The sequence below is a fragment of the Nelumbo nucifera genome, chromosome 8 (assembly GCF_055504915.1).
Source record: "Nelumbo nucifera cultivar China Antique chromosome 8, China Antique-T2T, whole genome shotgun sequence".
Classification (NCBI taxonomy): domain Eukaryota; kingdom Viridiplantae; phylum Streptophyta; class Magnoliopsida; order Proteales; family Nelumbonaceae; genus Nelumbo; species Nelumbo nucifera.
This window is the reverse complement of record NC_142656.1, coordinates 57,347,186-57,360,091: the sequence shown is the minus strand read 5'-3', so window position 1 is coordinate 57,360,091 and position 12,906 is coordinate 57,347,186.

The window sequence follows — 12,906 nt, the reverse complement described above, 5'->3', positions numbered from 1 at the left end:
ATCTCTCTGCTTAGGTCTAGTTTCAGATTGCTTAAAATCCTTAGATTTTGGGAAACTTGCATTCCAGCTTCCTACAGATTGAGAAAAAGAGGTAGAGAAACGAGGGTCTTAGGGAAACTAGTACCTAAGAACCAATAACATTACCTCAAACCAATTCTGGGCAAAGTTGGGAACGTTTTTGTTGAATTTCAGGAACTGTGTAGTCCCATTAATTGGTGTTTTGTTGGAATTTAAGCCTGAAATACTCCCGTAGTGAGCTGTTATAGCAATTTGGAGAGAGGGGTGCCTAACACCTTCATTCTCCCAATCCTTTGAACCCAAAGCCTTTTGGTTCAGTGCCTTTCCTTGGCAAAGAACGGAGTCGCTATCAAGGCCAGTAAACCATTTTCCAAACCCGAAAATGAGGGCCCATTCCTCTAAAAAATTGGTGGCGACTCCAACTCTTTGAGCCGACCATGATATTCACAGAGCTCACAAGTATACAATGAGAGAAAGAGAGAAAATGGAAGAAAGACCAGAGGCAGAGGGGGAGGTCTTAGAATGGAGAGAGAGAGAGTGGGGGGGGGGGACTCAGAGGACAAGGGTCACATTGGGTTTTAAAAAATTTTATAGGTCATGTGGAGTCACATGTGAACAGACTGTAATAGAGCATTAACGGATTCTAATGAGAGGAGTAGAGTTAGTCAATTGTCAAAAATAGTAAGGATAGCATTAGTCAATTTTCAAACAATAAGGGTACACTTAGCCAATTAACTAAACCATAAGAATAGTTTATGAAATTTATTCAAAAATGAATCGATAGTAATAATGTGACAGTAATCAATGAAAATTTAGTAGATCATGTGACGTCTTTAACATTATTTAACATTTTAGGACCAAGACCATATGCTATTGATTGAAATTTTGATTTATAGTACATTAAATACTCAAAATGTATTGTAGTTGGATTCTTTTTCAATTGATTTATAGTACATTTCCCTACTTACTACGACTCAGTCTAAGGACCAAGCAATTCTATCTTGTATTAAAGGAGAATCAAGACCCGCCATTAGATGGCCCCACCTAAGAAATCAGCATCGTCACATAATTCATCCAATTTTTCAAAACTTCTAATAGGCTTAATCATATTATTTACAGATTGTCTTTTGCGGATAAATTGTTACATATATGAAAACAAAAATATGAGTAAAGTTACCTAATGAGTACTGACAATAAGGGATGATAACGGGGTGGGGATCATATTTTCCGTCCTCAATTCCTATTCTGAAATTAACTTCCATCCTTGTTCTTGATCTTTATTGGGGATAAAATTTGTCCTCCATTCCTAATTCCCAACGGAAATAGATTTTCCATGGGGATCTGAATCCCTAAAATATTTTTAAAATAAATTCATTTTAAATAAATAAAAAAATTAAATTATAAATAATATTTTAAATATATTTTGATATATATAATATAAATAGTATAATAATATATTTAATGTAAATAACATTTAACACATATACATATATATAATCATAGTCAGGATAGGTGAGAATTCCTATTAATCCCCAACCTCAATCGGAGATTTCTATTAATCCCCATCCTCATCCCCACCCCATGGGTCCCGTCGGGGATGGAGATGGAAAAATTGCCATCCCTAAATCTGACATACTCAAATGTTCGTTCACTAAAATATCAAGTGACAACAAGTAGTTGAGTTCAGCTAATTCAGTCATTTTGAAACAATACAGACCAGTTCGTAGTTCATTAATTTTGGGCTTTGTAAAAGTTAACAGTTGAATCTTTTTCACCATCTCAAAGTACTTAAAGCACACACTTGTTTCAAAGATGGCTTTTTGTACATTTTACTCTTAGTGGTGACATGCTAGTGGGACCCATTAAATATTGGTGGACCGAGATACTTTAGACATACAAGATTTTGCCTTTTTTGACTTTTGTCAAACTACTAGATGAATAAGACGAGATTAACCGACTCTTTTCTCCCATGAGCATGAAGTCTCCGTTAAAAAGATTGCGAAAGACAAGGGAAGAATAATTAAAACGTAAGCTATAAAGAGGATAGCAAGTATGATGAATACGGAGCTTGGACCTGATACATCCACATTCACATCCACACCAATAAAAGGGTGGTTGCAAGTTGAGAGAGAGGAAATGAATAGTAAGGGATGAGGAAATATGGGTCATTACAAATGTTTACTATATTGGACCGGTCCGGATGGTCGGACCGAAAAACCAGGATGACCTGTTCCATTTTACTCCCAAACTGTTATTTAGTCAAAAATCATTGATTTGGTCAGCAAATCACTGACTTAGGTGATTGAACCGTTGAATCGGTTGACTCAAGATTTAATTTGGCCTTTTTGGGTTTTTAAATTTTTTTATTTTTTTATTAAAGCGGGTCGTCCGTTCGGACCATTCAACCCGGGAATCAGATCCCAGAATGGTTTCCTGTCCAGTTCGGTTTTAAAAACTTTGGTCACCACTACTTAAAAATAAGTAAAGATAAAACTGATTTTAAAATTAAAAAAATCCATAATATGGGAAAACTAGATATAAGTGCCCATTTGGGAGGATCGAAGTGTACTGGTTTCTGGATTTTGAGATTTTCAACATGGGTCCCACACGAACAACCTATAAGCTATTTTTAGTGAAAAAATATAGAAACATACAAACAGGCCCAATACAGATTTTTTATTTAAGTTATAAACATTTAAAAGGTAAAAAATCCACACTCTATGCATCCATACCCACTTGTGAATTGGCATCAATTCCGAGCTGGCACTTACTCCAAATGTACTTTGAGCCTATGAATTCTGACCCTGTGCTGAACCATCATTCTCCCAAAAAAAAATCCAAAACCCAAGTCAGCTGTTAGTCAGTCATTTAAAGGGTCATCCAATTCAGCCTTTTTAAATAACTTATCAGCTCAGCCCTCCTAAATAGATGTTAATATGAATGGGGTAAGCTGATTTTGCTTGATGCGGTGTTTCTCCAATATAATTTTTTTAGGGATTTTTGGACTGCAATCCTCCTCATAAATCTGATACCACCCCCCCCCCCCCCATAAATCCGTAAATCCGACATCAGTCCACGGACAGGATTCCAGTCCACCCCTAGAAATCCTAGCTCTACATAAGGGTGGACTGAACGGTAAAAAACTCTTTTTTTTTATTGTGAGTTTTAAAAACAAAACAAAACCAGCTAATTTGAAAATAAATTGGCTCTCTAAACAGAAAACATGTTTTTAGTTATATGTATATTTTCTGTTTCCAAAACTGAATAAAAAAAAATGTTTTCTCAAATTTCTCGTTTAAAGAACATGTTAATCATATGATTTTTTATCTCTAGTGGATCTCTCAGTAGGAAACCATGTTGGAAAACAGATTTATCTCAAAACAAAATTACAGAAAACATGTACTTGATTTATATGTGTTTTTATTTTCAAAACTGAAACCAAAACATGTTTTTAAATTTCTAGTTTAAACTTGTTTCTGTCTCGTTGGTTAGTTCATATCATGTTCATTAATTATATTGTTTCTACACTACAAAATTTATTTATTTTTAACCATTAATATTTTGATGGTTTCAAAAGAAACAAAACTAACTTGTTTTTTGCTTTCAAGACAAAAACGCAGTTCAAGCACATGATTTTGTTTCTTTTTTTCTTTTACTGATGTGGAAATTTCAAAAAAATAAAAAATAAAGACATTCATGTTGTAGAACACTTCTTAAATTTGTTTTTGTTTTATTTTAATGGTTTCTAATACATGTATTATATTATTTTTTAAAAGACAAACCAACTGCTTTTCAAAACAGAAATACAATTCAATAATGTTTTTATATTTTTTTGCTGATGTGGCTATTTCAAAAATAAACAAAAAACAAAATCATTCATGCAAGATATGTTCTTGAACTGTGTTTATTTTTTAAACTAAAAAGAAGTCGGTTTTGTTTCAAAAAATAAATACATAAAAACAATACATTGAGACCATCAAAACGATGATTTTTAAAACAAAAACACATTTTATAAATTAGAAATTATATGGTTTATGGAACATGTTTTTTAAACTGGAAACTCCACAACACATTTTTGTTTGAGTTTTGAAAACAACAAACACACACACACACACACACACACACACATATATATATATATATGACCAATGACACGGTTTTTTGCACTTTACTTTTGTTTTAAGAATCAACTAGCAGGGACCCGTGCGATGCACGGGAAAATCTGAAAATTTTAATAATATTATTTTTCATTTAATGTTAATTTATAAAAAAATAATTATTGTTAATTGAATATGAACAAATATTTTTTAATAAATTTAGTTTTATTCATAATTTATAGTAATTTTAATAATTTTTATTATTTTTAAATAAAATTTTGATTAACTTTGAGTAAATAAAAATAATTATAAAAGCTAACATTTTTATTAATTCCACTAATAATTAACAATTATATAGGAATGACAACGGGGTGGGTTCAAGGAAGGGCACCCCATCCCTTTTCCTGCCCCATAGTTAAGACACTCTACCTCATCCCTGCCCCATCCCTAGTGACATGCGGGTTCAGGGCAAGATAACCACTCCTCAATGTTGGGTGAGTTCAGGGGCAAGGCAACCCATTCCTCACCAATGATAGAGAATCATCGAATTTCCCTGCCCCATCCTTAGTATTGAGTGGGTTCAAGTAGAGGTGTAAATTGGATTGTGCTAGGTCGGCACGGCACAACCCGCATGTGGCTTACACAAAGTGCGACTCGTATTGTTTTGTTTTTTTAACTTGCAACAAGAAAAACAATTCATATTGAACAACACCGCTTTAGTGTGGCATGAATCCTAGAAATTTCACAATCTGCTGCTCTGTTTTGTTATATCCATGGGCCCATAGGCAATGTTGTACGATTCTGACCGACTAAAAATCAGAATGTTCACAGATCAAGGTTTTTTCATTATTTCCCGATTTTTATGGTCCAACCATCCAATTTGATCATAATTTTGCAATGTTTTTTTTTTCTCCAAGGGGCTATACAACAGGGCAAGATTTTTAAAACCAACTTGGAGACTGAAATAGTCAGGGGTCCGATTGTTTGAATTGAACAATCGACTCGCTCTGACAAAAAAAATAAAAAAAATACAAAAATGATCAAAACCGTTGAATGGTTCAAACAGTTCAAATGATTCAATCACCCAATTCAGTAGTTTACTGACCAAATCAATACTTTTTATAGTTTTTTGGAAAATTCGGTTTTGAGAAAAAATGAAACTGATCACCTGATTGGTTCCCGACCTTCCAATCTTATCGGGTTTTAAAAACCATGCAACACGCGTATCCCATCCCCAAACACATAAACCCCTCAACTCAGGTAGATGGGATTCCATACCAAGTCTCCGCTACAATCAGCAAGAGAACTTACTAAGATAATGACCACCTTGAAATTTTATTAACCATCATACAAACATACAATAAAAATTGACCCGTCTGACATTCCCCCAACATTTCAAGGCTTTCTTGAATTGAGTGAAAGGTTGCCTACACTACAGAGCCTGATCACATTACGACACAACCCCGGAGGCTGGACTGATGTTGGACTTAGCATCTGAACTCAGCTAATCAAATCAACACAAAGCCTTATTCCAACCAAACCATACGTGGCCATTTATAGTCCTTAGCTTTAAATAACCCCACGATTTAATTAAGAGGAAACTTATAATCAGAAAGCCATGAGACTTTACGAGCACAATGCCATTAGTATTAATACATGTCAGTTGTTAGGGCTCATCTTCTTTATCCATTAAAAAGCTATCAATTAGCCATTTGGATGGTGGGTCACTAGCTCTGCTATTGTTCAGCTGTTAAAATTAATAATTAGGGTTATTTTGCCTCTCATCACATATATTTACAATCGAATTTTCAGTTGGAATCGGAATTGGAATCAAAATTCAAATTTTTTAAAATTGAAATGGTTTATTCTCATAATTTGTTTAGTTCAGATAGAAATAAAAATAAAAATAAAAATAAAAATTAACAGAAATAGGATTTTATTCTTAAGAAAGGAACAAGGAATGACCATTCCCTTAAATGGGAGAATATCATTTCAGCAGGAATGAGAATGAGATTTCGATTCCGCCCAACCAAATAGTTGAAATGTGAATAGCCCATTCTAATTCCGATTTCAGACCGCTATTCCCATGAACCATACGGGGCATAAAAGATGCTTATTAAAAAAAAAGGTTTTCCTCTTCCTCACTTTCTGCTTGCTGTCAAATCAGATCCCAAAAATAATTTTTCGGTTTTTAAAATCTACAGGTTGATGTATAATTGGATAAGCATCACAAGTTGGTTGATTAGTGCAAATTTAAAAAAAATAATTAAAAAATGACAATTAGGTGATCCCCCTAGTTCTTTGTTATATTGCAAATTGAAAACCTGCAACTCTGCCAATTGCCATGGACGAGGATAGCATGTCTCCCCGAGTCTCAAACAATTAATTAAGTTGTGATTAGTGCAAATTAAAAAAAAAAAAAGTTTTCCCCTTCCTTACTTTCTGCTTGCTGTCAAATCAGATCCCAAAAATCATTTTTCGGTTTTTAAAATCTACAGGTTGATGTATAATTGGATAAGCATCACAAGTTGGTTGATTAGTGCAGATTAAAAAATAATAATAATTAAAAAATGACAATTAGGTGATCCCCCTAGTTCTTTGTTATATTGCAAATTGAAAACCTGCAACTCTGCCAATTGCCATGGACGAAGACAGCATGTCTCCCCGAGTCTCAAACAATTAGTTAAGTTGTGATTGGCATGGACGAAGACAGCATGCTCAGAGCTTTGAGAAATTCTTCGTTCAAGAAGAAGAGCTTGTATGGGGTTTTGCCACATAGAGAGATGACGGGAATTTGGTCTATTCATATGGTGAAGAATCTAAGGTGGTGTTTGGCATGGACACCGTTTTTTGAGAAACAGTGCTATGTAGGTATCACATAAAAAGAAGTGGTGTTTCAGAAATAGCATCTTATTTGGTACTGTTTTTCTAGAAAAAAACATTGCTTCAGACCATACTTAGAAATCGGGAAAGTGTGGTATGAAAAAATGTCAAATTCAATGTTACCTCAGAAAACAATCCATTGCTGCTAACAGTACTGCAATGATGTAGCATCAATGTGACATCATTTTAGATGTTGAATCATATGACCATTGCTGAAAATGGTTCCACTCCAAAAAACAGGCTACGTGGCAGCACTGCTTCCAAATAAAACGGTGCTTACAACTCAGCCATGCGCAACACTTTTTTTTTTTTTTTTTTTGAATGAAGATATGAACAAACATTCTTTTGTTACATGGGAAATATGGTGTATTGATATTTTTGTTATAATGTTTTTCAGTTTGATACATCTATAAATAAATATGTTACAATGACATATCGATACTTTTAATTTTTAACCTTGATGATGGGAAAGAATTAATGAATTATGGAGCTGAAAATTCAACAAATTGAAAGATTTGATGCAAAACCAACTATGCCCATTGTCATTTTTTACTAGGGGTGCTCACAGTTTGGTTAACCGAATTATAGGCCTAAATTTCAAATTGAACTGGTAAATACCAATTTTTGGAAAATCGATAACTGAAACCGAATCGATGCCAATTAATTTGGTTTGTCAGTTTTTTAGTTTTTTTGACTTTATAAAGTATATTGCAACATATATATATATAATATGGGTTCGACTATGATATGGAAAAGATATAATATCTGAAAAATGTCTGACCAATCAATTAGAATCATAGTAGCCAATAAGGTTTTAATACCATATCTGAAAACTGGTACCTTCAGTTTGTCAAAAATACTGAAATGAAACCAAATTGACTGGATCAGTTAACCGGAAGATTCGACTCGACTTTTCGGTTTTTCTGGCTCACACTTATTTTCAGCACGGGCTTGCCTTAAATTGCATATTTTTTAAAACAAAATTATCATCATCCTTGGAAATCTTTTTAGAATGCTATTTTGTTGGCCATCATCATTTGGTGATTAGCTCTGTTTCCAATAATGTGATTATGCATTAATTTAATCGTTAGATGAAATGAGTTGTTACCCTTAAACCACGTAATTCTACATGGGGAACCAAATATCTTCTTGCTGATGTAATTTATTTATTTATTTAGTTTCCAAAACTAAAACTAGAAATGTGTTCTTGAATAGGTATATTAGTTTTTTTTATCTTTATTTATACTATGAACATAAAAAACCATTTGAATGTGGGTTGGTACGATATCAGCCTTATGAAAGTGAATATATATTTTTTTGTTTTTAAAAAGTATTTTTTCTGTTTCAGAAATAATATTATTTGTTGAAATCAAACTAAAAACATTTTCACTTTAATTATTTTGAAAAAGCATACAGCATTTTTTTAGGCTCTGTTTGGTTCGTGAGAATAGGGGTCTTGAATCGGAGTCGGAATAGATTATTTCGATTCCAACTGTTTGGTTGGGCAGAATTAGAATCCCATTCTCATTTCTGCTGGAATGATATTTTTCCATTTGAGGGAATGGCCATTCTCTGCCCCTACTTGGGAATGAAATCCCATTCTTATTGATTCTCATTTTCATTTACATTCTTGTCTGAACCAAACAGACTATGGGAACAAACCATTCCAATTCCAATTCCAAAGGATTTCGATTCTGATTCTAATTCCAATTGCAAATCAAATGAACCCTTAATTGCACTCTGGATCCAGTGTGTTTGGACTAAATAGGATTTTTCTTTCAAATCCACTCATTTTGTGATATGTCAAAAATAGACCTGTTCATGAGTCGAGTGGCCCGACGGGCCGGCCCGGCCCGGCCCGACCCCCTGACGGGTTTGAACAGGCTTTTTGGCCCACGGGCTTAACCTCGGGCCAAAAAGCCCAGGCCGCATAAAATTCGAGCCGGGCTCGGGCTTTGCCAAAATAGCCCGGCCCGAGCCCAGCCCGTCCCGACCTATAATTAAACCTAAGTAAAAACCCTATGTGATGTCCATTTGAATAAATTTTTTGATTTGAGAATATTGTTGATTCAATTGTAGGCCCATTGTTCATTTAAATAGGGGAAAAACATCTAAATTAAAATAGAAAATGTCCATTTGAATAAGGAAAAATTCGAATTTCTTTTATTAGGTCGGGATTCGGGCTCAGGCCCAAGTTGTAGGCCCATTGATCGGGCCGGGCTCGAACTCGGGCTTAATATTATTCTGTTAATAAAGAGTCAAAGCCCGACCCAAGCCCGACTCGGCCTGGCCCATGAACAGGTCTAGTCAAAAATATTGCACGGGCTATTTGTTCTTTCTGTGTCTTCTTCTAGGTTTTAGATAACGGAGATTTTAGACTTGGTGGAGGAATCTAGGAATGTGATGAAAGAAAATGGTGCAAGTATGGTGAGAGTTTCTGCCTTTTAAAGATTTCTAAATGAGAGATGGAGCTAATGTGGGAGGTTAATAGGGCCAAAAGGCTGCCGGTTCTGATCTTCTGGAAAAAGGATTTGATTGCATAAAAGATCACAGTCAAGGTTTAAATATCGATGCACCCAATACGGGGAAGGGGTGCATTGGTATTTTGAATCACACACTTTCTATTTTTTTCTTCTTTAAAAATAAAGCTAAGAGGTATGCTTAAGCATGGCTTAACATATAAAACAGAAGTTTGGGGACTAGTGTTAAAAAAGCAAGGTTTTTAAAATCGAATGGGACAACGAACCGGTTAGGTCCGATTCTCGGGTTTTAGTAGTCTGATCATTTAAATCAAATGGATGGCTCGTTCTGATAAAAAATTAAAAATAAATAAATAAATAAATAATAGTCAAAACCGTTGAATGGTTCGACCACTCGGGTCAGTGGGTTGCTGATTAAATCAATAGTTTTTGGCGAAATAATAGTTCAGGGGTAAAACAGAACCAGTCACCTAATCGGTTCCCAGTTTTTCCAATCCGATCATCTGGTTCGGTCTGATTTTGAAAACCATATAAAAAAGGGGTATCAGCACCCTGCCGATACGATACGATACACGAATATGGAGTGTATTGATACTTTGAACCTAACCACAGTAACCTGATAGGGCATCAGTTTGTTTACCGAGGAGAAAAAAAACAATTCATACAGTATATTAGAGAACAGAGAGTAATAACGGAGACGGAGACGAAGGAGTAATTGTTGCCTAAGGGTATCAATGGACCAGTTTTAGATTGGACCCTGTCTAGTCCAAAATCAATTTGGATAGACCAACAAGACATATTGGATTGGACCAATCTGGTTCAAAATATTTATTAAATTGGATTGGACCTGATCCGTCTGTAACAAATTTATATTGGATTGGATTGGATTAAACCAATATCTGGTCCATTAATATAAGATTAAGAATATATGTGTCAATGGACCGGATTTGGATTGAAACCAATCTAAATCAAAATGAATTTGAACAGATTGGACGGTCCAAACATTGAATTTGGACTGGTCCAAATTGGTCCAAAACATTCATTGGAATGGATTGGACCTGGTCCATTTATAATGGACTCACATTGGACTGGATCGGATTAGACCAAATCCAGTCCAATTGACACCCCTACTGTTGCCTATCCATTTCCTTCAAAATTGTCCTTCTTATTCTTAAACCTGCATAAGCACACCCTTGATCCCAAACCCATTTAATTTTTCTTCCTAGTTTCCCAAACCCATCAGGTATTCTAAGGATAAAACCCAAACCATATAGTGTTTTAATCTAAAATCTCAAACCCTATAGGGTTTTGATAAACATGTTCTATTAGGGTCGGGATGGGTCAAATACCTAAAAATTCTAACAAGATTGTCACACCCTCTCTCTCTCTCTCCACCAAACAACAACTGCTTTCTATTTCCCTCACCAACCAGTCAACCCTCAACCCTTCTCTTTTTTTAACTTTCTTTTGTTACTTTCATGGGTGGGTTTTGATTGGTCAAAACTCTTTTTATATCATATGTTTTTTGCATCCTAGATTTTCCTTTTTAATTTTGGGTTTGACTATGGAAAAGATATGATATGAGAAAAACAACTGACCAATAAACTAAAATTACAAACATGGTAGTAAATAAGGTGTTATTTATCAAAATTCATGGATGGGCTTTGATTGGTCAAAACTCTTTTCATATCATATATTTCTGTATCATAGGTTTATTGACTAAGTCAACAATTTTTGGAAAAATCCGAATTAAATCAAAAACCAAACTGGATAAGTGGCTAATTTACAGATCAAATAGTTCAACCACCTGGGTCAACAACAGTTTTAAAACCATGACTCGATGGGTATCAGCCTAGCATTCAACCTGCTTCCGAAGGAAACCAAATTGTATAGATGAAAGCAAAATAAAAATAAAAATATAACCACTACCTTGTTTTCTATAAAGGGAAGGCTGTCAACAACAGTTTTAAAACCATGACTCGATGGGTATCAGCCTAGCATTCAACCTGTTTCCGAAGGAAACCAAATTGTATAGATGAAAACAAAATAAAAATAAAAATATAACCACTACCTTGTTTTCTATAAAGGGAAGGCTCTATCAAGTATTGATTGGATCAACAACTTTTATTTACTAACTATCGCCATTATTAATCCTTGTTTCAAGTGGAAGATTGGGTTCTAAAAATGAGGAAATTATCCTACAACCCTGCAACAAGAACAAAGTTAAGAATCTTAGGAGGATTAAACCGGATTTCGTTGATTACAAGGACTGAATCATTTCAGCTTATTCGTCATCTTCCTCCCCCTGTTCCTATTGGGTAAAATACAGTGGACGTGTTGTAAAATGAGTGGAGTTTTGGAGTGTTTTTATTTTTATTTTTTATTAATGATGTGACATTTTGGAAAAAAAATAAAATCATTCATTTTGAAGAAAAATGGAAAAGAGAGAGAAAAAAAAAGAATAGAAAAGATTCTTCCACACAGAACCCATATTGGCTTCCTATTTGGAGGCACAAGACACAGTGTCCTCCTTAGGTCAAAACCATTGTTGGATTGAGTTTGTATGGTCCAAATTGCCACTAAGATCACAGTGTGTTGAGGTGGGATTTGTTTGGCGAACACCCAATTAGTGGACATGTTGCATAGAGCACTTGTACTGCCCGTTCCTGTTGACCTTCGTTATTTGCTTTGTTAGCTTGCTAGACACCGATGACAAACAAATACAATATGGCCAAACATGTTATTAGCTAGTGGTGTTGGGTGTTGTGGATTATTCTTCCTATGCCTTTATCTTTTCTTTTTGTATTCAATATTGTGGCTTTATCTTGTTTGGAGGCATCGTTTCCCTTTAAAATCTCATAATTTTTCATTTGAAAATTAAAATTCAAAAGCATACACTGTGATGCAAATATCCTAAAATATAACACACTATTGAATATTTTATAGATCATAAAATAATACACCATTGTGTTATGATGATAATGATGATGATGATGATGATGATGATGGATGAATGGAGGAGAGGAGGAATAACCGAAAAAGTAATCAATGCAAACTTAATTTAGGCTGTATTTGGTTGTATAGGTTTTTCTTCTTTTTCTTTCCTTTTTCTACCTTTTCTTCAAAGGCTCAAACCAAATACAGTCTTAATAAAACTGATTATTTTTCGACAATTTTTCCCATGTAACACTACTTATGTTCTTTTGATCATGAAACTTAATAGGTGTAAGTTGGTAATTTACCATTTTTACACATATATTTTATTCTCAAAAGGGCAGTTCTGTCTATTGGTGTTTTGACATTTTTCCCCAAGCTCACATTGGCGCCCCACAGAGTATGTCGACCTGCCATCTCTCATGCACATCTCAGCATGCATTGGGAATATCTTTCATAGTTGTCATTTTGGGAGGTGTTCTCAATACACAATT